Below are 25,766 nucleotides of genomic sequence, written 5' to 3'. Positions count from 1 at the left end.
CTGCTTCGACTCCGACATAAGGGAGTGGAGTGAGAATGGGACAAAGGTTGCGAGGCAGCATTTATCCAACTCAAGAAAGACCTGCAGACAGCGACGGCACTAGGGGCCATAGATGGGAGTAAAGAGTTTTTTCCTGGAGGTAGCAGCCAGTGGGGACAGCCGGAGTGCAGTATTGCTCCAAGAGCGGCATGGCCAGCTGAGACCAGTGGTCTACTCCTCCAGGATACTCACGGACGTGGAAAAGGGATACTCCAACTGTGAGCGGCACCTCCTAGCCACTCACTGGGCTGTGAAAAGATCACTGATCTTCACAGGGAGGTCCCCTATCACACTTCTTACCCACCATACGCCAACCCAAATGCTCCTGGACGGGAGAATCAAGGACGGGACAGTGAGCAGTGCCCGCATTGCTCGCTGGACCCTGCTCCTCTCTCAAATGGATCTACGGCTGAAGGGTCTCTGCGAGCCAAGACTCGCAGCTAACATGATTTATCCAGAGACAGCCCACCGGTGTTCCATAGATGGGGTATGGGAAATTAACATAGGCTTTCGGGCTGGGTTACACCCCACAGGCCAAGAGATCCATGTGGGACGGTTCAAGCACAGTATCCGCAGGTGAACGACTCACAGGCTGTGGAGATAATGACCCTGATGCAGGCATTGCCCTGGCGATTAAACTCCCCAGCACCATGACTGCCTAGCATGCTGAACTGCCTGTGGTGGTGTGCGTAGTCACATACTCCGAAGAATTCCCTATCCCATTCACGATTTGCTCGGACAGTATTTTCACATGCAATTCATGTACGGAGTAGCTGGCTATTTGGTCCCGCCGCGGATACATCCACACCACTGGCAATTAAGCCCCTACTGGAAAAGATCATGAAAGCCACATGGAAAGAAAGGAATATCTACATACATAAGGTGAAGGTACATTCCACCACGATACCCTGTAGCAAGGGAAAACGAGCAGGCTGACATGTTAGCCAAGCAAGGTGCTTGCACGGACAAGCTCTGGGATCCATACAACCCAGGACCCATAGTAGCAGTCAGGGCCAGGATGGGGACGGCAGGGAAGGCAGGGATAGCTTTGACCCCGGACCTAAAAACGGTTCAGGTCCAAGACCCCGTCCGCAAAACTGTCCTGAACAGCTAGCTAAAGAGGAAAGGATTGACGGTCTGTATGGCACCGCAGCAATTGCCATTAAAGAAGGCATGCTGTTCAGGAGGGAGCAATGGGTAGTACGGCAACAGCTCCAGAGAGAAATCCTCCAGCTGGCCCACGAGGGTCCAGGAACAGGACATCCGGACCTGAAACCACTTGGCAACAAGTGGAACAGGCAAGGTGGTGGCCAGGACTCAGGGAAGATGTCCGCGAGTTCTGCATCAGCTGTCTGGTGTGTGCGGCTAACAACCCCGACCCCCAGAAAAGAAAGGTGTCTATGGGACATATCAGGAGGGTAGAGGGACCCTGGCAGTCGATCCAAATCGATTACATCGGGCCCCTACCCACTGCCCAGAGAGGTTACAAGTACTGCCTTGTATTAGTGGATGTATTCACAAAATGGGTGGAAGCCTTCGCATGCCGAACAGCCACTGTCCTGGGAACAGCGAGCATCCTGGTCAGAGAAGTGTTCCCTCAATCGGGACTACCACAATACGTGGAGTCCGACCAAGGGAGTCACTTCACCGGCAGGTGATGCAGGAGAACCTTAAGGTACTCGGCATCAAAGGGAAATGGCATGTCGCCCACAACCCGCAGTCATCTGGGCCTGTGGAGCATTTAAACCACACCATGAAAGAGAGGCTGCGCAAAGAAACAGGGGACTCACCCAAAGGGATGACTGCGGGTTGTGGGCGACATGCCATTTCCCTTTGATGCCGAGTACCTTAAGGGTCTCCTGCATCACCTGTCCGATCCTCATGGGGATTCGGGCCAGCCAGTCAAAGAGTACGGGGTACTCCACGTACGAGCTCATAACCGGCAGAGCCATGCGAACCCCCACCCATATGTTAGCCCCGGTACTCACGGAAGGTCAGCTTAGGGAAGTGAACCGGGACAGCTTTGTTAGGAATCTGTTTGAACACCTTAAACAGATTCACTGGCAGGCTGCTAACAACATGGGAAAACAGCATTGGAGCAACCGACTGCTGCTAGAGACCTGCAAGCACCACGAGTGGGAGATAGGGGACCAGGTCATGGTAAGGAACTACGTTAGAGTAGAGGTCTTTGAGGCACTGTACATGGGACCTTAACACAATGTCGACAAGGGAAGCCCATGGTCTATGCCATAAAATAGCCCCGCCAAACAAAGTGGTTCCACATAAATCAGTGCAAACATTTCAACTCAGGGGCAGCAGCTAAACGTAAGGGACAGCCAAAACCTGTAAACCGTGCTAAAGACAGGGACCCCCAGCCAACAACCCCCGACTGTGGAGATCCCACAGGGGATGTGACAGACCCACAGACTGCACCTAGAGGAGCGGTGGTCTGTGTTACTGGAGGAGATGTCCCTCCAATCATTTGGGACTCAGACGCACCTCCAGCAGCCGGAGCCTTAAGAACGACTCCCTGCACGCCACGTCCAAAGACACCATGGTCACCAGCACTCCAATTTAAATGCTTCAGCCCCGGGAGAGGGTCCAGCTGCAAAAGGGCACCTAAGGTCAGAGACCAGCCCGCGGGCAGGGACACCGAGCCTGTAGCCTCGGGAAACAAGGGACCCCCGGAAGAGATAGCGGTGGACCAGCCACCAAGTGGGAGTCCCCAGCTCTTAGCATTCGACCAGGCAGGACAACCCCCAGAGGAAGAAAGGAACCAGGCAGCCACCCCCAAAGGAGTGGTGTGCTGCAGCACTGGAGGGGACATTCCCCCGATAGTGTGGGACTCAAAACCACATCCGGTCAGGGTACTTAGGGTTAGGCGGTGGAGACTGACCTATCACCTACCTCACTGGACACGCAGCGGGAGAAAAAGAAAGGGAATTAACCTGGCCACCCGGAGACGGGTGGCAGATGTACATATATAGCAATATGAATTTAAGTATGTTTAGTGAATAAGTTAGATTAGTGTAAGGTTATCTGTGTAATGATAAATATGTATATGTATTAGTTAACTGGGGTAAGGAAAAGGAATCTATCTGTGCAGCTATTAAAAGAGGCACAGGCCGGGTAATACCCAGGAATAAGAAGAATCTACTGGTATGGATGGCTATTAAGGAAGCACCAGTAGGATAACAGGCAATACGGCTGTGAGATAAAAGTTAAAAGCAGATATCAATCCACAAGGAACTGAATAAGACAGCAAGTCAATTAAAGACTATGAGCCCAATTTGGAACTCGGTTACCTTTGTCAAGCGAGAGAACTTTCTCAGGGCTAGACAATCTGTTTTATGTGCCCCTACAGGAACGAGAGCAGCATGAGAAGGATCCTGGTCCTGCTTGCCCTGATAGGGATGAGCAGCAGCGACCGAGGAGACGTGGAAGAATCCCTCATCTACGGATGTTCAGGAGGAAGAGCACCAATTGTAACCGCCGGGGGTGGCCCCCAAGATGTGGAAGAACTCACCGTTTACACCCACGAGGGAAGATGGCCAGGGTGGCTGGATCTAATTCTACCCGCTACTCCAACCAAGAAGGCGTTACCTACGGGAAGGCCTCAGTTCCATACCCCCGGATACGGATCATCGCTTCCCGAGTCAGTGTTACAGAGGGAAAACGTGTATGTTTGACTTGCAAAGGAAACATTCCCCTGGGAAGATGGTGGGGGCTCAGAAAACTCAGCAAGGACACATGGGACCAGGAATCGGACTGGGAAAGACTCAGTAATGATACGTACTGCACCATCACGGGAACACGGGGAGGAGTAAAAGTATGTTGGGAGAAATTGTGGGGATCCGAAAAGGAATTTATGTTTGCATGTGGGGATCCGATAGTATTTGTCCCGCAGGCATATCAATCGCCTTCGCCAGGCAATGGAAAGATGAACGGGAAAGGATAGGGTGGGATTCTCGCCTACACGGGTGTGCGGTCCCACACTCCCCACTCCTAATTAATGCCACCGAACAAAGAACACACATTAAGAAACCCCTGCCCACAACCCCGCCAATACGCACAGTAATAGAAAGGTGTCCTACCACCACAAAGCGACCTGGAAATGGATTAGTATTGGTAACGACTGAAAAGGTGTTATACCAGGTGGTACATTATGCAGTAGCTTCAGTAATTTTAAACCTTATCGAGGTACACCTACCTGCATGGTGTCCGAAGGAAACAGAGCTGCTATACCAGGCCCTACTTAGAGACATGTTCAAGAAATTTTATGAGTTAGACTTTGGAAATGTAGACAAAGCAGACCTATACACCCTAAACACTCGGAACACCATGGGCTCAGGGAGACCTAGAAGGGGAATCATAAACGACTACAATACAGCATCCTCTGTAATAAATATTGTAGAAGACATAGAACTGCAAACAAAGATAAACAGTTTGAAGACCCAATTGAGAAAAATCCTGAAACAGGAGACCACCGTAGTAGGATCAGAACTACACGAGGACCAGGTTATGATTGTCCATTTAAAAGAAAGAGTGGCTCAGCTGGAAAAACATGCACAGACAGTGAATGCACTCATACGGGAGGATAAAAACGCTTCTGACGAGGCTGCACAGAACGAGGTGTGCATAATATATGGGGCATGGTTGTTGAGCGATAGCCGCAACAACCTGCAGGATTTAAAACAAGGTGTAGTCCCCTCTTGGATCAGGAACAAGCACCTTGTAGCCCTCCACCCTTACAGCAATTCACTAAGCCCTTGCCAGTTCCGCCTAGCCTCTGAGGCCTACCCTGTCCCAGTAGACTGTGAGAAATCTAAGCACGCTATTATGGGGATAGTATTAAGGATGCCAGTCATGGGTGGGACTGCCCGACCCGTACCGGTATACCAGGTGGAGTTTTTCAGGGAGGTGCACACATTCGTTTCGCAGCGGTCCCACCCTATGTCATAAAGTGGGAGCATGCCGTAACGGGTACTGACCTCTCCAGGTGCCGGAGCCGGGGTGCACACATAATATTGTGTACCCAGTACTTAAGTGCCCATTCAAAGTCACAGTTTGGGTTTAAAGCTGCTGGCGCACAGCCTATTAACTGCACCATGGAAGTAATCACAAGACCATGTCCCTCCACAGGTAGCATACATAGGGGGTAGCACATATTGTGTCACCAGCAGTGTGCCCCACTACCACCATGGACACTTCTGGTGTCCGGTAAGTGACAGCAATTTTTGCTTCAAACCTGAGGCATCAGTTCAAGTGGCCCAGGAACGGATTGTCCCCATTCCTGAACCTTCCACTGTCCACCTCACTGTGAAGGAAAACATTACAAACCTGCAGGATTATGTTGTACAATTTGGCTATACAATTCCCCCTCTACCCGAACATCTCACCGTTCTGCTAAAAGCTGCAATTATCTCACAAAAACACTTCTATACTCTACAACAGAAAACCATTGCGATAGGGAAAAAGATTCTTGAGATCACCATTCCACTTTGGTGGGACCTTTTCAGAAATATAGAAGTCCCAGTTTAGAAACATAGAAACATAGAAAATAGGTGCAGGAGCAGGCCATTCAGCCCTTCTAGCCTGCACCGCCATTCAATGAGTTCATGGCTGAACATGAAACTTCAGTACCCACTTCCTGCTTTCTCGCCATACCCCTTGATCCCCCGAGTAGTAAAGACTTCATCTAACTCCCTTTTGAATTATTTAGTGAAGTGGCCTCAACCACTTTCTGTGGTAGAGAATTCCACAGGTTCACCACTCTCTGGGTGAAGAAGTTTCTCCTCATCTCGGTCCTAAATGGCTTACCCCTTATCGTTAGACTGTGACTCCTGGTTCTGGACTTCCCCAACAGTGGGAACATTCTTCCTGCATCCAACCTGTCCAAACCCGTCAGAATTTTAAACGTTTCTATGAGATCCCCTCTCACTCTTCTGAACTCCAGTGAATACAAGCCCAGTTGATCCAGTCTTTCTTGATAGGTCAGTCCCACCATCCCGGGAATCAGTCTGGTGAATCTTCGCTGCACTCCCTCAATAGCAAGAACGTCCTTCCTCAAGTTAGGAGACCAAAACTGTACACAATACTCCAGGTGTGGCCTCACCAAGGCCCTATACAACTGTAGCAACACCTCCCTGCCCCTGTACTCAAATCCCCTCGCTATGAAGGCCAACATGCCATTTGCTTTCTTAACCGCCTGCTGTACCTGCATGTCAACCTTCAATGACTGATGTACCATGACACCCAGGTCTCGCTGCAACTTCCCCCTTCCTAATCTGTCACCATTCAGATAATAGTCTGTCTCTCTATTTTTACCACCAAAGTGGATAACCTCACATTTATCCACATTATAATTCATCTGCCACGCATTTGCCCACTCACCTAACCTATCCAAGTCACTCTGCAGCCTCATAGCATCCTCCTCGCAGCTCACACTGCCACCCAACTTAGTGTCATCCGCAAATTTGGAGATACTACATTTAATCCCCTCGTCTAAATCATTAATGTACAATGTAAACAGCTGGGGCCCCAGCACAGAACCTTGTGGTACCCCACTAGTCACTGCCTGCCATTCTGAAAAGTACCCATTTACTCATACTCTTTGCTTCCTGTCTGACAACCAGTTCTCAATCCACGTCAGCACACTACCCCCAATCCCATGTGCTTTAACTTTGCACATTAATCTCCTGTACGGGACCTTGTCGAAAGCCTTCTGAAAGTCCAAATATACCACATCAACTGGTTCTCCTTTGTCCACTTTACTGGAAACTTCCTCAAAAAATTCCAGAAGATTTGTCAAGCATGATCTCCCTTTCACCAATCCATGCTGACTTGGACCTATCATGTCACCATTTTCCAAATGCGCTGCTATGACATCCTTAATAATTGATTCCATCATTTTACCCACTACTGAGGTCAGGCTGACAGGTCTATAATTCCCTGCTTTCTCTCACCCTCCTTTTTTAAAAAGTGGGGTTACATTGGCTACCCTCCACTCGATAGGAACTGATCCTGAGTCAATGGAATGTTGGAAAATGACTGTCAATGCATCCGCTATTTCCAAGGCCATCTCCTTAAGTACTCTGGGATGCAGTCCATCAGGCCCTGGGGATTTATCGGCCTTCAATCCCATCAATTTCCCCAACACAATTTCCCGATTAATAAAGATTTCCCTCAGTTCCTCCTCCTTACTAGATCCTCTGACCCCTTTTATATCCGGAAGGTTGTTTGTGTCCTCCTTGGTGAATACTGAACCAAAGTACTTGTTCAATTGGTCTGCCATTTCTTTGTTCCCCGTTATGACTTCCCCTGATTCTGACTGCAGGGGACCTACGTTTGTCTTTACTAACCTTTTTCTCTTTACATACCTATAGAAACTTTTGCAATCCGCCTTAATGTTCCCTGCAAGCTTCTTCTCGTACTCCATTTTCCCTGCCCTAATCAAACCCTTTGTCCTCCTCTGCTGAGTTCTAAATTTCTCCCAGTCGCCAGGTTCGCTGCTATTTCTGGCCAATTTGTATGCCATTTCCTTGGCTTTAATACTATCCCTGATTTCCCTAGGTAGCCACGGTTGAGCCACCTTCCCTTTTTTATTTTTACGCCAGACAGGAATGTACAATTGTTGTAATTCATCCATGCGGTCTCTAAATGTCTGCCATTGCCCATCCACAGTCAACCCCTTAAGTATCATTCGCCAATCTATCTTAGCCAATTCACGCCTCATACCTTCAAAGTTACCCTTCAAAGTTTGGATCCGAATCGCTTCCCACACTTTAGTTATTTTTCAACTCAAGATTATACATTACTTATGGTGTCTCACTTGCCGAGTGAAACACAGAGGCCATCAGGTCAGGCACCAGAGGGTGCTATACGCTCCTTGGCCGAACTTGGGAATCGCGCAGGGAGGGGGTGACATCATAATACCATGTTTAATTAGTGTTTGATTTTACTTGCTGTAAACCGCAACATCGCGAGTGCTGTAAGAGTGTTACTTAAAAATTTGATCATGTACATTTATTTTACTGAACTTAAAACGTGTTTGACTATGGACCTTTATGCTATTTGAGAATGTGTTACTATGTCTTTTTATTTTATTTACTTAAAGTTGTGTATGACTGTATACCGTCATTTTACTGTGAAAACTGAGTAAAATAGGGACATCATACACCCTCTATGCTATAACCGAATTGTAATGACTGTGTTCGCCTAAAGATTACCCTGCATCAACGGAGGTAATCTTTAGCTAGTATAAATGCAGGGAAGGTTGATTCTCTGGAGCAGGAATTTTGCTTAACTTGATTAACACTTAGTAGTGTGGAGTGTCAACAGGGGGGAATGAAAGAATTCAAAATTCAAAAGAAACTCCCCTGTGTTTGGGCTCATTCGAAAGGAAATTTAATTTGGGACTATCTACCAAAACGTTTAGAACCCTAAAGTGCTTATGGAAGAAGGTACGAACTTTAATAGAATTTTGGATTTTACAAGACAAATTCAAGGCTGTGGGCGGACCTAAAGAACCCACAGGAGACACCCTGATTAATGGGTCTGCCTAGGTGTTGGAACTGAAGTAACTTTGTCTGGCGAATTGAGTAGTCAAGAATCTTTCTCCACAAGGAACATTAACATTACAAAATAGCTACTCATTAACATGGGTCTGGACAACCATTTCAGCATGTACATCACAAAGAGGCCCAATCCAGCCTGCATGCCAAAGACTAAGCACAAAAGGACATTGCAATTACCAAACTAATTTTTCCATCGGGAAACACTTTTCGAATATCAACCCACCCAAGACATGTCAACTGCTAACGAGCCCGACAAAAATATTACAAAGAAGAACCAAGCTCACCAAAATTATACAAAGGATTTTGAAGAGATCTGGCGCTAAGATTAGAGCCACTGAAATCGTATAACTGGCCACTGTTTTCAACAGAGGTTGGAGGTGGTTTCTAGTTAACTGCAAGGCTGCTACTACCTCATCAAGCCAAGGAGAGAAACCAACGCGACAGTTATAAACTAACTTCTCCAGCCTCGGAGTCCTGAAGTCCTGAAGGAAGGAAGAACATCCCCATCGCAGCAGCCTCTGACTACAGTCAACGTGGTATCAAAGGAAAACCAACCACGATCTACCATTAACTATCAAAAGGATTGGTAAGCATAAGTCCCTGCCTGCACTGGAGTCTAACCGAGCTAGAATTAGGTATTGGGAGGTGGGAGGTATAATTTACTGTAACCCCCTTTGAATATGCAGTGTATGTTTCTTTATTAGAGTGGTTATAAGTTTGACCTTGTACCTTTCCCTGTACTGTCCTGTATTAGAATGATTGTAAGTTTGGCCTTGTATTTTCTTACTTGACTAATAAGCCTGTATTACCTTGACTGTAATAAAAACAACTTTCTTTGCATCAAACTAGTGTCCTTTGCACTTTTGTCACACCGCCCAAATAAATCCAGAGTACAGAACCCAAGGGAGTGGGAGCGATTCAAACCGCTCAATTTGGTCAGAAGGGAATCTGACCCCCTCATAGAGACCACCCCAACCACCCACCTTACATGATCCGTAGCATTGTAGTTAAGGTACTTCAAGTGCACATCCAAGTACTTTTTAAGTGTGGTGAATGTTTGTGCCTCTACCACACTTTCAGTCAGAAAGTTCCAGGCCCCCACCACCTGCTGGGTGAAAAAATGTGCCCTCAAATCCTCTCTAAACCTCCTACCAATTAATTTAAATCTATGCCCCCTTGTTTTTGACCCCTCTGCTAAAGGAAATAGGTGTTCCCTTTCCACTCTATCTAGGTCTCTCCTAATATTATACGCCTCAATATGGTCCCCCTCAGTTTCCGCTGATCCAAAGAAAACAAACCCAGCCTATCCAATTCTTCCTCATCGCTAAAATTCTCCAATCCAGATAACATCCTTTTAAAGCTCCTCTGTACCCTCTCTAGTGCAATCACATATTTCTTGTAATGTGGTGATCAGAACTGCACGCAGTACTCTAGCTGTGGCCTAACCAGTGTTTTATTCAGTTTAAGCATAACCACCCTGCTTTTGTATTCTATGTGTTGGCTAATAAAGGCACGTACTATGTATGGCTGCTTAACCATCTTATCTACCTGGCCTGCTACCTTCAGGGATCTGTCGACATGCACTTCAAGGTCCCTTTGTTTCTCTGCACTTCTCAGTGTTCTATAATTTAATGCATATTGCCTTTCTTTGTTAGCCCCCCACAAATGCATTACCTCACACTTCTTCGGATTGAATTCTATTTGCCACTGCTCTGCCCACCTGACCAGTTCATTGATATCTTCCTGCAGTCTACAGCATTCTTCTTCATTACCAACCACACGACCAATTGTTGTATCATGTGCAAACTTCTTAATCATACCCACTACATTCAAGTCTAAGTCAATGATATATACCACAAAAGCAAGGGATCTAGTATTGAGAGCTGTGGAACCCCACTGGAAATAGCGTTCCTGTCACAGAAACACCCATCAACCATTACCCTTTGTTTATTGCCTCTGAGATAATTCTGGAGCCAACTTACCACTTTGCCTTGCATGGGCTTTTACTTTCGTGACCAGGTTGCCACGTGGGACCTTATCAAAAGCTTGCTAAAATCCATATACACAACATCAAACGTACTGCCCTCATCGACCCTCGTTGTGACCTCCTCAAAAATTCCAATCAAGTTATTCAGACATGGCCTTCCATGACAAATGACTGTCCTTGATTATCCGTGTCATTCTAAATTAATATTTATCCTCAGAATTTTATCCAATAATTTCCACACCTCCGATGTTAGGCTGACGTTAGGTAGTTACTCGGTTTATCCCTTTCTCCCTTCTTAAACAAAGGTACAACATTAACAATACTCCAGTCCTGCGGCACCACACCAGTAGCCAGAGACGAATGGAAAATAATGGTCAGAGTCTCTGTTATTTCCTCTTTTGCTTCTCTTAATAGCGCGAGATACATTTCAATCGGGCCTGTCGATTCATCCACTTGCAACGCTTCTAAACGCCTTGATATTTCCTCTGTCACTATCTTTATTCGGTCTAATATTTCACACTCCTCCTCTCAGATTGTAATGTCTGCATCGCCTCTCTTTTTTGTGAAATATATTCAATAAGTACCTAGGAAACTAGATATGCATATGAAGGACTAGGGAATAGAGGGTTACGCTCCTAAGGTTAGATGAGGAAAGGTGGGACGATGGTTGAGGGGAGCAGAAACGCCGGCACAGGCTGGTTGTGCTGAATGGCCTGTTCTGTGCTATGTAATTACTCAGCAGATATATTGTTGTGCCAGTTGCAGTGTCAGCTGCGACTCAGTGGGTAGCAATTCGCCTCTGAGTGAGAAGATTGTGGTTTCAAATCTTCCTCCAGAGACCTGAACAGGAACAATCTAGGCTGACACTCCAATGCAATACTGAGCAAGCGGTTCACTGTCGGAGGTGCTAACTTTCAGCTGAGACGTTAAACTTGCTTTCTCATGTGGACGTAAAAAATCCCATTGCAGTATTTCGAGTTAGAGCAGGGGTGCTATCCCTGATGCCTTGGCTAATATTTATCCGTGAATCAATATAACAAAAACAAATTATCTGGTCATTATCACATTGCTGTTTGTGGGAGCTTGCTTGTGCGCAAATTGGCTGTCGCATTTCCTACATTACAACGGTGACTATACTACAAAAGTACTTCATTGGTTGTAAAGTGCTTTGAGACGTCCGGAGTTCGAGAAAGGCGCTATCTAAATCCAAGTCTTTCTTTCTTCTTCTTTCATTGAAATTGCAAATTTCTGGATATTAAATATTAGGACGCTGTCGTTATGTATTAGCAGTTGTTTTTTTAATGCGCTACGATGTTAATAACGTTATTCCACGTTACTGCGTTCGGCAATTTGAGATCTCAGTTTGTCTAGGGCAGATGTTATTATACTAAGAAGGCAGTTATCAAATTCCAAATCCTGGTACCTCGCGCAATTGCATCAGTTGTACTTTTCAGGATGCACTCAAAGCGCTTCCTTTCCCCTTTCAATTCCATTCACATGGGGGATGCAACCTGTAATGTTGGGTATTGTTCTGTTGTATCGATACTCTATTTAACCAACCAGAGGGTCTGGTATTGTAATACAAAAAATAGGTTAGATGATATCCTCCATGAAGATTTAGGCTTTGGAGATTGATAGGAAATGGCCCGGATTTTGAGATGGGTATGAGAGCGTACACGCAGAGTACACCGTCATACTGCATTTGAAATTCACCGCAGGTTCGGGATTTCGACCTGTGGAGGCCATCCACACCGCCACTGAAAATCTTATTGAAAGCTCAGAGTTCGGCTATTTCTCTACCAACTGCCCAGCTGTTACTTATGGAAATTTTACAGCTGGTGGAAATAGGCACAGGGCCTATTGCCACGATGTAAAAGGATACCCGAAATGAAAAAAAAAAAGATTTTCTTTTAATTCAATGACATCCAGCAACAATGCTAAACAATCCTAGTGTATGTTGAAGCTGCACGTTTTTAAAAAAAACAACGCTTACATTTCATAACTTTTTGCACGGTGTGCATTATTTGTTGAGAAGTGGGATGTATAAGTAATGAATTGGATTCCACGATAAAACGCTAAATCTGTTGGTATTTTAAAGGCTGTAGTAATTAAGTCATGTAGGGATTTAAATCAATGAAAGGCAATCTGTTTCCTGATTGGAAGGCCAAGCCTAAATGACGACAGGACCGCTTCCACACAGGATGTTACCTTCGGATCCGTGGGCCATTAAGCTGCGCTCCTACTCGCTGCTTCCGAATGCAAGTTTAAGCAGGAGGGCTGCCATCAGGTAGGAGTGTATTAATGGAAGTACAAAAAGGTTGAAATATAGTAAACAATGCGAAGGATAGTAGTAGACGTCAGTAGGAAATAGGTAGACTGGTGAAGTGATCAGACATATGCAGAGAAGTGTGAAGTGATGAATGTTGCAAATAAAATGAGTACTAATTGGTACAATTTTAAAGGGGTGCAGAAAGAATGAGACCTGGGGGATCACATACACAAATGTTTGAAGTTGGCCGGATAAGTTGATAACGCTGTTAAAAAACCATATAAATAAAGGCATAGAATACAAACGCAAGGAAATAATGGTGAAACATTGGTTACACTTTAGCTAAAATATTGTATGCAATTCTGGAAACCATACTTTAGAAATGGTATCAAGGCCTCGGAGAGAGTGCAAAGGAAATTTACCAGAATGCTATCAAGGATGGGAGAATTCAGTTATGCACAGAGACTAGGGAAGCTGGGATTTTTTTCCTCAGAACAAAGAAGTTTAATGGAAGATTTAATAGAGGTGTTCAAAATTACATGCAGTTTTTATATAGGGAGAAACTGTTTCCATTGGCTAGATGGTCGGCAACCAGAATGTCACAGAATTAAAATAATTGGCAAACATTCCAGTGGGGAAGATGAGGAGATTTATTCTATACTGCCAGTCATCGTAATCTTAAAGGCATTACCTGCAAGTGTAATGGAAGCAGATTTAATAATACATTTCCAAAGTGTATTTGTATATTCTTGAAAAGTAAAAACATTGCAGAGCTTGGTGAAAGAATGAGGGAGAGGGACTAATTGGATGGCTATTTCAAAGAGGCGCGATGGGCCGAATAACATTCTTGTGTGCTGTATGATTCTATTATTCTATACATTATGAAAAGAGGTTAGGCAAGAGAAAGCAGAAGTGCCAATATATACGTATAACAATTTATTAGAGAAGATAATAGTGCCAGAGGACTAGCAGACAACTGATACAATTTCTATATTTAAAATGGAGACAGAACACGTCCGTGGAACGATAGTCCAGTTAGCTTAACATCAGTGGTAGGAAAGATACTGGGATCCTGAGTCAAAGATGTAATAGCTAAACATCTGGAAATCGAAAATATAATGAAGAATAGACAGCATGGATTTTAAAAGGGATGGTCGTGCTTCATCAACTTCATTGAATTAATTGAAGAAGTAAAAGAAAGTATAATTCAGTAGATGTAATATATTTGGATTTTCAAAAGGCCTTTGATGAGATGCCACTTAACATGCTTATAACTCAGGTTAGAACATGTGGAGGCAGGAGACATTTCGTAGAATGGATTGCAAGTTGGCTACAAAACATAAAACAGAGAGTGATGCTTAATGATAGCTACTCAGTCTGGCAACACTTGGGAAGTGGGGTTCAACAGGTATTGGCGTTGGGACCATTGTTGTTCAATTTACATTAAAGATTTGGATGCAGGAATCGGAACTTCCATTTCAACCTTTGTGGATGACACCAAATTGTAAGGTGTAATTAACACAAAGGAAGAATACGACGACATAAAGGAAGACATTTGTAAACTAGCAGAATGGGTGTGTAATTGGCAAATTAATTTTATACAGATAATTGCGAGTCAGCGTATTTTTGTTGGAAGAAAATGGAGGCCACATAATGCTTGGATAATAAGAGACTGAATGGGGTAGACGAGGAAATGGATCTCTGGTTACAGGTACACAAATCACTCAAAGTAGTGATGCAGGTTAATAAGGCCATATAAAGCAAATCAAGCACTAGGTTCCATTTCTAAATTTCTATATTTCTATATTTCTATATTGAGAAGCTTAGAAATTTTGATATCCGACGATTAAGCACTTTACAGCCTTCTGTAGATTGAGTTCAACCATTTCCGACCATAACCATTGCTCCCATTTTTTCGGACAGCAGTTGCTGGTAATGATTTTGCTTTAGACATTTTTAGCTCCTCTAGACACGTCTTTTGTTTCATTATTGCCCCATAACCACTCCCTTTTGCCTTTTACCATCATCCCTTTTCTGATTTAATTATTTTAGCTTTTTACCCTGACACAGAACTTCCTTTTATTTCTCTCCTCCCCTCCCCCTTTCCCTCTCTCTGTACTTGCTTAAAGCCTGTCACATCTCTAACTTTTTCCAGTTCTGATGAAAGGTCATCGCCCTGAAATATTAACCCTGTTTATCTCTCCTCAGATGCTGCCTGACCTGCTGAGTATTTCCAGAATTTGCTATTTTTATTTCATATTACCAGCATCCGCAGCATATTGCTTTTGTTTGGTTAGACCATACTTGGATTAACATTTCTGGTCTGCATATTAGAAAAATAGGAGAGAGGCATTAGTGAAAAAAACAAAAACATTTTCACAGGGATGTTGCCAGAACTGAGAGTATATACTTATCACGAGAGGCTGAAGAGGCTGAGGCTCTTTTCTCTCGAAAAGCTAAGGCTAAGGGGTGACCTAATAGAGATCTTTAAGATAATCAAAGATTTTGAGAGGGTAGACATAAATAAAATGTTTTCCCTTGTGGGGGGGGGGGATTCCAAAACTAGTGGTCATAAATATAAGAGAATCATGAATTAATCCAATAGGGAATTCAGGAACAACGTCTTTACCTAAAACAAGGTAAGAATCTGGAACCCGCTACCACAAGGAGTAATTGAGAAAAATAGCTTGGATGCCTGTTTCTTTGCTGGATATTCAATGCAACTCGTTATTACTCTAAACCCGTGCTGAACTGAATGATGGAGCAAATTGTAGTTCGGTAGATATAGTAAAATACAGTCATTGTTCGTGATTCATTTACGCTCATTGCTCAATTCTAATTACATCTTATGAGCTTCTGGAGCTCCAACCATATCACAAGGCTGGAGCAGTAGGATGTCGGCATCAATGTTACTTAAATTGACAAGTATGAAGTGATTCAAAACAAGGATAATAAGAGGGTTGAGTTTCGTCCTCGAGCACAATCCGCAATTTGTACTAGAATTTGCATTTGATTGTCCAAAGTGAATTTATGTTTCAAGTTTCTGCTCAAACACATTTGCACAATCTCAATCATAAAATCTTCCAGGAACCATTGCAATCCGACAGTATGTTAGAAGGTAATTGTTTAATTCTCCTCCTTTTCCCCATTGCATTAAAATATTCCATTATATATTTAAGAGTGGTACTCTGGTGCAGTTTTATTAAACCAGCTCAAAATGGGTTTATCAAAAATCAAGCATTGTTCTTGAGTATCTACTCCACCACTCGTGAGTGACCTGACTTTAAATATCTGATATGATATTTCTAAAAACACATACGGAACCATTTATTAATTTAATTGGGGTACAGTAGCCAGTTTCTTAGTAAATGAAACAATTCATAATATTTAAAAAATTTAAAAAGGTGCCTATTATTGCCATTGCACTTAAAAGCAGGTTAATTTTAAACTATCATCGAACCGCCGCGATCAGTTTGAATTAGCGGTAACTCGCCATGCTGCGTATACAATGGGCCTGAATTTGGGTACCGACAGGCGTATACGAGGTGCGCATGCAAGTTCCGGGTTTGGGCATGTACTGCACATGCGGCTAAACCCGGAATTTACCATCTGTCAAGAAATCATTTCATAGATACACCACGTCCGAAGTAAAAGGAATTCTGCGAGTGGAGAGTTGAGCTATTTGCCCCACCCCTGCGCAGTGAATGTCGTTGAAATGCTTACGTGGGTAAAAGCCAGCATAAGGCCTGCTATTACCAGCGTAAGAGTTTGAAAAAATAGAAAAATAAAATGTTATCACTCATTTGTATTTTAAAAACCCTGTCCGTTAAGATAAGTTTATTTTTAGCCTCGTTAAAACATTTCAAAGAATCAAAAATATAGATTTTTATATAAAATATTTAATTAAATTGCATTTTAATTAATTTTAAATATGTACGATGATTTTTAAATTTATTTTCAGTATTTCTGCGTTTTTGCAGGTGTTCCCATTCATACTAATGGCTGCTCGATACATACTCTGATAGGTTGAGCCAGCCCACGTGATCCCAAAGATGCGCATGAAGTTCTTACGATCCTGGAATATGTGAGCCTCGATTCTGTCCTTCGAATAGAGTCCAGGACTGCAAGTTGCCGAACCTCCGGTACCTCCAGGTACCTTCATAGAAATGTATGTGGCCGGAAGCCTTCGACCGCAATTTCTGGGCCATTGCTACCTACAGTCCGCTCAACGTTCACGGCATCTGGGATAAAATCATTCACTACATATCGAATTTGCCATGATTCTGGCTGCGATTTCATCAGATGAAGTCGGACGAACGAACACCGATTGACCATCTGCATCTGGAAAGAGAAGTATGAATAACCAATAGAATATGGCTCTCAATTGGATATAAAAAGTAAAATACTAGTTTATTTTGTCAATGGCAATATAGGACGAAATGTCCTGTCAATGTCATTAGCATGCACAGGAGAGTCCTCCTGATTTACGCACAGAGAAATTGTTAATCTGGGTGCAAACTCAAGCAGAGAATATTGCGGAAATTTGGGCGGATATTAGTTACGCTTGTAACTGCTATGGGCTATGTGCTATGTGCATTCATTGAGGCCACCTCCCACCAACTGTTGTCAAGGGAGCGACTGAGGTGCTGAAGTGCCACTTCAGGTGGCTAGAAAGGTCTGGGGTGCACTGCAGTATAGTTCCTCATATAGAGTGACTAGGAATGTGGTTATTTTATGCGTTCTGCAGAACTTTGCATTAGCAGGCGATTTCGATTTTGCCATCCTTGCAGAGGAGCCGACAGAGAGAGAATATAGAGTATCATGGGAACCCGAGCAGAGGGATGAACCCTGATAGGGGACAACTGCCTGGTAGGGCAGTTCTGTCAGACGACGGCTTGTGGAGCAGCCTTTCACACATTGTGTCGCTCTCCAATTCAGTGAAGTCGGAGGCTGTAATGCCCGGCCATTGGTCAATTCATATTCAAAAGATATTTCTTACAGAAATTTAAATCTCTAAAGTTAACGATAGGTAGAATACATTTATAGAAGCTTAGCTATGCGTAATTGTTTATTGCTTCAATTACTAAGTAAACGTTTTACAAATTCTGTATTAAACTTTAACATTTAAACATGAATCAACACGCAAAGATGTACAAAAGCCCGACTAAAATTTAAGTAAATGGGAGTCATGGAAAAAACTCTGCACTAGCTGGAGACATACTAGCACAAAGGAAGATGGTTGTGGTTGTTCAAGGCCAATCGTCTCAGCCACAGGACATTAGTGCAGGAGTTTTTCAGGGCAGTATCCTAGGCCTAAGCATCTTCAGCTGCTATATCAATGACCTTCCCTCCATCATATAGTCAGAAGTGGGGATTTTCACCGATGATTGCACAGTGTTCAGTTTCATGCACAACTCCTCAGATAATAAAGCAGTCTATGCCTGCAGTCTAGAAGACCTAGATGATACTAGCGCACACAAGTGCCAGGCAACGATATAGGCAACAAGAGAGCGTCTAACCACTGCTCAATTACATTCAACAGGATTAGCATTGCTGAACCCCCAACATCAACATCCTGGGGTTAGCATTGACCAGCATCATAAGTACTGTATCTACAAGAGCAGGGCAAAGGTTGGATATTCTGCAGCGAGTGTCTCACCTCCTGATTTCCACAATCTACAATGCACATGTCAGGAGAGTGCTGGAACACTCTCCACTTGCCCGGATGAGTGCAGCTGCAGCAACACTCAAGAAACATAGAAATATAGAAACATAGGAAATAGGTGCAGGATTAGGCCATCCGGCCCTTCGAGCCTGCACCACCATTCAATAAGATCATGGCTGATCATTCCTTCAGTACCCCGTTCCTGCTTTCTCTCCACACCCTTTGATCCCTCGACACCATGCAAGACAAAGCAGGCCACTTGTTTGGCATCCCATCCACCACCTTAAACATACACTCCCTCCTGCACTGTTGTCCCATGGCTACAGTGTGTACCATTTACAAGATGCACTGGAGCAACCCGTAAAGGCTTTCACGACAGCACTTCCCAAACCCACGACCTCTAGCACCTAGAAGGACAAGGGCAGCATGACAGGGTTACAATATCACCTCCACGTTTCCCTCCAAGTCACACACAATCCTGATTTGGAAATATATCGCCGTTCCTTCATAGACGCGGGATCAAAATCCCTAAAAGCACTATGGGATACCATCACCATGCAGACTGCAGCGGTTCAAGATGGTGACTCACCAGCAAACTCTCAACAGCAATTAAGGATGAGCAATAAATTCTGGCCTTGCCAGCGACGCACAGATCCCATGAACTAATAATAAAAACATTGATGTAGGTCTGGAGACAAATACAGGCCAGACCATGTAAGGATCGCAGATTTTGTTCCCTAAAGGACGTTAGTGAACCATTTGAGTAATTCTGACAATCCAGTAGCTTCATGGTCACCATTACTGATTGTAGCCTTTTATTCCAGATTTTTTTTTAAGTAACTGAATTCGAAATCACAAAGTGCCTTGATGTTCCGTTCCATTTTCTTCAGTAGAACTGAATATCAAGCGAAATGTATAACAGGCGTCCTATGTGATTAATGCAAAGTATACTGTTACTTGATTGTTTGTGCCATACGCTCTTCTTCTTCGGCGGTACCTCACATCGAGGATGACATGCTTCCACACCAAAAAGGGATGAGTTCACACGTGCTTCCAGGAAGGACCTGACATTCAGGTCACGAACTACATATTGAAGGGTGGAAGATGCCTGTGCGTGAATTTTTTAATGTGTGGTGGCCGTTGCACACCAGCCACCGCACGGGCTTGACAGAGCTAGGTCTTGTTCCAGTGGCAAGGATTAACCAAGGTGAATGGAGACCAGCACTGCTGCGTGGATCTAGTGCACACACATATAGCAGTGTGGGCTGGCCTGTGCAGCCCCTGGGCCCTCGACTTTTCTCAGCCCCGAACTCATGCGTCTCCTGCCCCCCCCCCCCCCGGTCACGTCGCTCTACAATCTCTCGCCGCTCCTTCGCGCCGAACTCACCGCTCCTCTGCTGTTTACAACCTCTCCTGCCCATGCTCCAATCAGCGACCTGGATTTTGGTGATGTCCGACCCAATCGTCCTTCTGCACCAGCTCACGCTGCTCTCTGAAGTGGCATGTCTCCGCACTGCTCTCGGCCACCGCAACTCCACTCCTTCTATGGCCCCGACCTGCAGCTGGTGGCTTCTCGCAGTTCGGGACCTCCACGCTGCTCCTGGGCCAGCACACCTCCATTCCTGTTATGGCCCCGACCTACGCCAGTAGGTGACAATGTTGCACCACATATACCTCATACTCACTGGATTGTGGAAGACATTTCTAATCAGTACGAAACAATTTTATGGTTATAAAGGGCACACCATTACCTGAATAATAAAACCTTAAACGAGGCAACTTTTCACCAAACTAACCATAATTCTCTACATAAGCACGTTTGTGCTTCCTGAATTGCCTTTAACTGACACCTCCGGGTGATTAGCTTGGACTATAGAATCCAACATATTAATCTAAACCATCTGTTATGCTCCATCTCAGAGGATCAATTGATAACAGATAGATATTAGTGCTGACTTCGGAACTATTTTTCATAATTTCGGGATGGATATTCTAAGCCTTCTGCCGAATCACACCCAATTTAACCCTGCGGTTTCTACATTTCCTCCTTAACTGTAACCCTCTATGATAACCATTCCATAATACCCTTTAGCATGCTAATCTGTTAACTTATTGTATTATACACCATTGTACGCTCTCCAGACCACCAGCAGGGCCAATATTTTTCAATTGCATAGCAGGAATTAACTCATCACCAAGGTATTTTACGCCACAAATGTGCTTAAAACTTGAAATATAGAAAACTTCACTAGAGTAGTTTTACAGAATATTCTGATCAATTATTGTCATTTGACTTGTGAAATTTCAATTATTCCTTCCTCTTCAGTGGTGAGGATACAGAATAGCCGAAAATCATGATGATTTAGGCCTATATATTCAAAGAGCAAGCATGTACTTATGAGACGTTATGTGAACCCGCAACTCTCACTGCTCTCCCATTGCATTGATTAAATCTTTACATCTTGCTGTCTTCTACAGCCTTCAACTCGACAATGAAAATGTTACTTCACTCAATGCTTCAAAAGAAAAGAATGACTTGCATTTATATGGCGCCTGTCACTTTACAGCCAATTATGTTATTGGAAGTGTAGTCACTGTTGTATTGTAGGAAACGCAGCAGCCAATTTACACTCATCAAGCACCCACAAACAGCAATGTGATAATGATCAGGTACTCTGTTTTTGTGATGTTGTTTGGAAATAAATTTTGGCCACGACACGGAAAAACTCACCTTCTCTTCTACGAAATGATACCATGGAATCGTTTACATCCACGTGGAAGGGCAGATGGGGCTCGGTTTAAAGCCTCATCCAAAAGACGGCATCTCCAAAAGTGGAGCACTCCCTCAGTGAAGTGTCAGGCTAGATTTCTGTGTTCAAGTCTCTAGTAAAATTGCGCTGTGAAATATTAGTCAAAGACATTTAAAGTGTTTGTAAGAAATACATTTTGGCTTGCTAATTTTAAATAATTAACTCGCCCAATCAAATAGGAAGCTCTGGAATTTCGGTCTAAGGTTCATACAATGACATCAAACATCCGTACAATAAAAGCAATTTTGCATACCTATTAACAGACGAAACAAACAACGATTACATTCGATTCATTCTGCCTTACTCCTTCCATGTTTCTCTCACACTGCTTAAATCTCTGTACAATCTGCCTGTCTGTCTGTTTATCTATCTATAACGTAAGAGGATACGAATAAAAGAAATAGGAGCATGAATAGGCCATACGGCCCCTCGAGCCTGCTCCACCATTTATACGATCATGGCTCATCCGATCATGGAATCAGGTCGACTTCCTTGCCCGCTCCCCATAATGTCTTATTCCCTTATCAGTAAAGAAACGGTCCATCTCTGTCTTAAATTTATTCAATGACCCAGTTTCACCAGCTCTCTGAGGCAGCGAATTGCACAGATTTACAACCCTTTGAGGGAAGAAATTCCTCCTCATCTCAGTTTTAAATGGGCGTCCACGTATTCTAAGATTATGCCCCCTTGTTTTAGTCTGCCCTATCAGTGGAAACATCCTCTCTGCATCCACCTTGTCAAGTCCCCTCATAATCTTATACGTTTCGATAGGATCACCTCATTCTTCTGAATTCCAATGAGTCGAGGCCGAACCTACTCAACCTTTGCTCATAAGTCAAGCCCCTCATCTCCGGAATCAACCCAGTCAACCTTCTCTGAACTGCCTCCAAAGCAAGTATATCTTTTCTTAAATATGGAAACCAAAACTGTACGCAGTATTCCAGGTGTGGCCTCACCAATACCCTGTATACATGTAGCAAGACTTCCCTGCTTTTATACTCTATCCCCTTTGCAATAAAGGCCAAGATTGCTGTACCTGCATTTTAACCTTTTGCGTTTCATGCACCAGGACCCCCAGGTCCCATTATACTGCAGCACTTGGCAATTTTTCTCCATTTAAATAATAACTTGGTCTTCGATTCTTTTTCTGCCAAAGTGCATAACCTCACACGTTCCAACATTATACTCCATCTACGAAACTTTTGCCCACTCACTTAACATGTCTATGTCCTTTTGCAGGTTTTTTGTGTCCTCCTGACATATTGCTTTTCCTCCCATCTGTGTATAGTCAGAAAACATGGTTGCATTACACTTGGTCCTTCTTCCAAGTCGTTAATATAGATTGTAAATAGTTGGGGTTCCAGCCCTGATCCCTGCAGCATCCCACTAGTTACTGATTGCCAACCCGAGAATGAACCATTTATCCTGACTCTCTATTTTCTGTTAATTAGCCAATCCTCTATCCATGCTAATATATTACCACCAGCCCTGTGACTTTTATCTTGTGCAGTAAACTTTGTCAAATGCCTTCTGGAAGTCCATATACACCACATCCACTAGTTCCCCTTTATCCACCCTGTTCGTTACATCCTCAAAGAATTCCTGCAAATTTGTCAAACATGACTTCCCCTTCATAAATACATGTTGGCTTTGCCTGACTGAATTATGCTTTTCCAACTGTCCTGCTACTGTTTCTTTAATAATGGACTCGAACATTTTCCCAACCACCGATGTTAAGTTAACTGGTCTATAGTTTCCTGCTTTTTGTCTGGTTCCCTTTTTAGATAGGCGCATCACATTTGCAGTTTTCTAATCTACTGGACCTCCCCAAAATCCAGAGAATTTTGGTAAATTATAATCAATGCATCCACTATCCCTGCTGCTACTTCTCTTAAGACTCTAAAATGTAAGCCATCAGGTCCAGGGGATTTATCCGCCCTTAGTCCCATTATCTTACTGAGTACTTAGTAATTGTGATTGTGTTAAGTTGCTCACCTCCTAAAACCGCTTGACTATTCACTGTTGAGGTATTGTTAGTGTCCTCTATCGTAAAGACTGACACAAAATATTTGTTCAGAGTTTCTGCCATCTCCATGTTCCCCATCACTAATTCCCCGATCTCATCCTCTAATGGACCAAAATTTGCTTTAGCCACTGTTTTCCTTTTTATATATGTGCAGAAACACTGGCTATCTCTTTTTATATTTCATGCTAGTTTACTTTCATAGTCTATCGTTCCTTGCTTAATCATGTTTTAGTCATTCTTTGCTGGTTTTTAAAAGCTTCCCAATCTTCTGTCCTCCCACTAGTTTTGACCACATTGTATGCCCTTGTTTTTAATTGGATACAATCCTTTATTTCTTTAGTCAGCCACGGATGGCTACCTTTTCTTTTACACTCTTTCCTCCTCACTGGGCTATATTTTTCTTGAGAGTTATGAAATATCTCTTTAAATGTACACCACTGTTGATCAATCGTCCTAAAATTTAATGTATTTTCCCAGTCCACTTTAACCAACTCTGTCCTCAAACCTTTATACTCTCCTTTATTTAAACTTAGTACGCTGTTTTGAGATCTAACTTTCTCGCCCTCCATCTGAATTTGAATTTCAACCATGCTATGATCAATCATTGCAAGGGGATCCTTTACCAGGAGATTGTTTATTAACTGTGTCTCTTTACACAGGACAAGATCTAAGATAGCCTGCCTCCTGGTTGGCTCCGTTACATATTGCTCAAGGAAGCCTTCCCTTATGGACTCTATGAACGCTTCCTCAAGGCTACCCGTACCAATTTGAATTGTCCAATGAATATGGAGATTAAAATCGTCCATGATTATTGCTGTTCCCTTTTTACAAGCCCCCACTATTTATTGGTTTATAGTCCGATCAACAGAGTAGCTACTGTTGGGGGGGGGGGGGCTATATTTTAAGCCTACCAGTAACTTATTATTCCTTATCGCCACCCGAACTGGTTCTACATCCTGATCATTTGAGCCAATATCGTTTCTCACTATTGCAGTGATTCCATAATTTATCAGCAGAGCTACCCTACCTCCTTTGCCTTTGTCTGTCATTCCGGATTGTCAAATACCCCTGAATATTTAGTTCCCAGTTCTAGTCACCTTGCAACCACATCTCTGTAATGACTATCAGATCATACCAATTTGTAACTATTTGTGTCGTCAACACATCTATTTTGTTACGAATGCTGCGTGCATTTCGACAAAGAGCTTTTAAATTTGTTTTTTTCACCCATTTTTCCTGACCTTCAAACTCACTTTCTTCATTTTTGCATTCTCATTCCAGCTGTACTCCCGTCGCTACTAAATCTATTATCAGGTTCCCATCCCCCTGCCAAGCTAGTTTAAACCCTCCCCAACAGCACTAGCAACCGCCCCCCCCCCCCACCCCCGCCACCAACCCCCTCCCCGTCCCTGCAAGGATATTGGTCCTGGCTCTGATGAAGTGCAACCTGTCCAGCTTGTACAAGTCCCTGCACATTACATCCTCAAAGAATTCCAGCAAATTTGTCAAATATGATTTCCCTTTCATAAAACCCCGCTGACTCTGCATGATTGAAACATGCTTTTCCAAATGCCCTGCTACTGCTTCCTTAATAATGGACTCCAGCATTTTCCACATCTACAGATGTTAGGCTAACTAGTCTGTAGTTTCCTGTTTTCTGTCTGCCTCTTTTTAAAACAGGGGTGCTACATTTGCTGTTTTCCAATCCACTGGGATTTCCCCAGAATCCAAGGCATTTTGATAAATTACAACTAACGCATCCACTATCTCTGCAGTCACTTCTTATACGGACCTAGGATGCAAGCCATCAGGTCCAGAGGACTTCTCCTTTCGTCCCATTATTTTGCCAAGTACTACTTCGTTAGTGACCGTGATTGTTTTAAGTTTCTCCCTCCCTATAGCTCCTTGATTATCCACTATTGGGATGTTTTAGTGTCTTGTACCATGAATACAAATTATTTATTCAAAGTCTCTAACATTTCCCTGTTCACGATTATTAATTTCCCAGTCTCAACCTCTAAGGGATGACATTTACTTTAGCCACTCTTTTCCTTTTTTAATACCTGTAGAAACCCTCTAACTATCTGATTTTATATTTCGTGCTAGTTTACTTTCATAATCTATCTTCCTTTCTTCATTATATCTTTGGTCGTTCTTTTTTGGCTTTTAAAAGTTTCCCAATCTTCTGGTCTCCCACTAGTTTTGCCTACTTTGTATGGCATTGTTTTCAATTTGATACCACCCCTTATTTCCTTCGTTAGCCACCGATGGTTATCTCTTCTCTTACAGTCCTTCCTTCTTATTGAAATATATTTTTGACGAGAGTTATGAAACATCTCCTTAAATATCCACCACTGCTCATCAACTGTCCCACACTTTATTCTATTTTCCTAG

General features: G+C 43.5%; 1 pseudogene; it reads left to right on the top strand.

Moving 5' to 3' along the window:
* Positions 1 to 25,766, top strand: part of LOC139269228 (immunoglobulin lambda-1 light chain-like) — a 100,767-nt pseudogene that overhangs the window by 17,527 nt on the left and 57,474 nt on the right.

This window comes from Pristiophorus japonicus, chromosome 8 (assembly GCF_044704955.1).
Source record: "Pristiophorus japonicus isolate sPriJap1 chromosome 8, sPriJap1.hap1, whole genome shotgun sequence".
NCBI lineage: Eukaryota > Metazoa > Chordata > Chondrichthyes > Pristiophoridae > Pristiophorus > Pristiophorus japonicus.
Note: the sequence above shows the minus strand (reverse complement) of the source record. Positions and strands in the feature narration are given on the sequence as shown.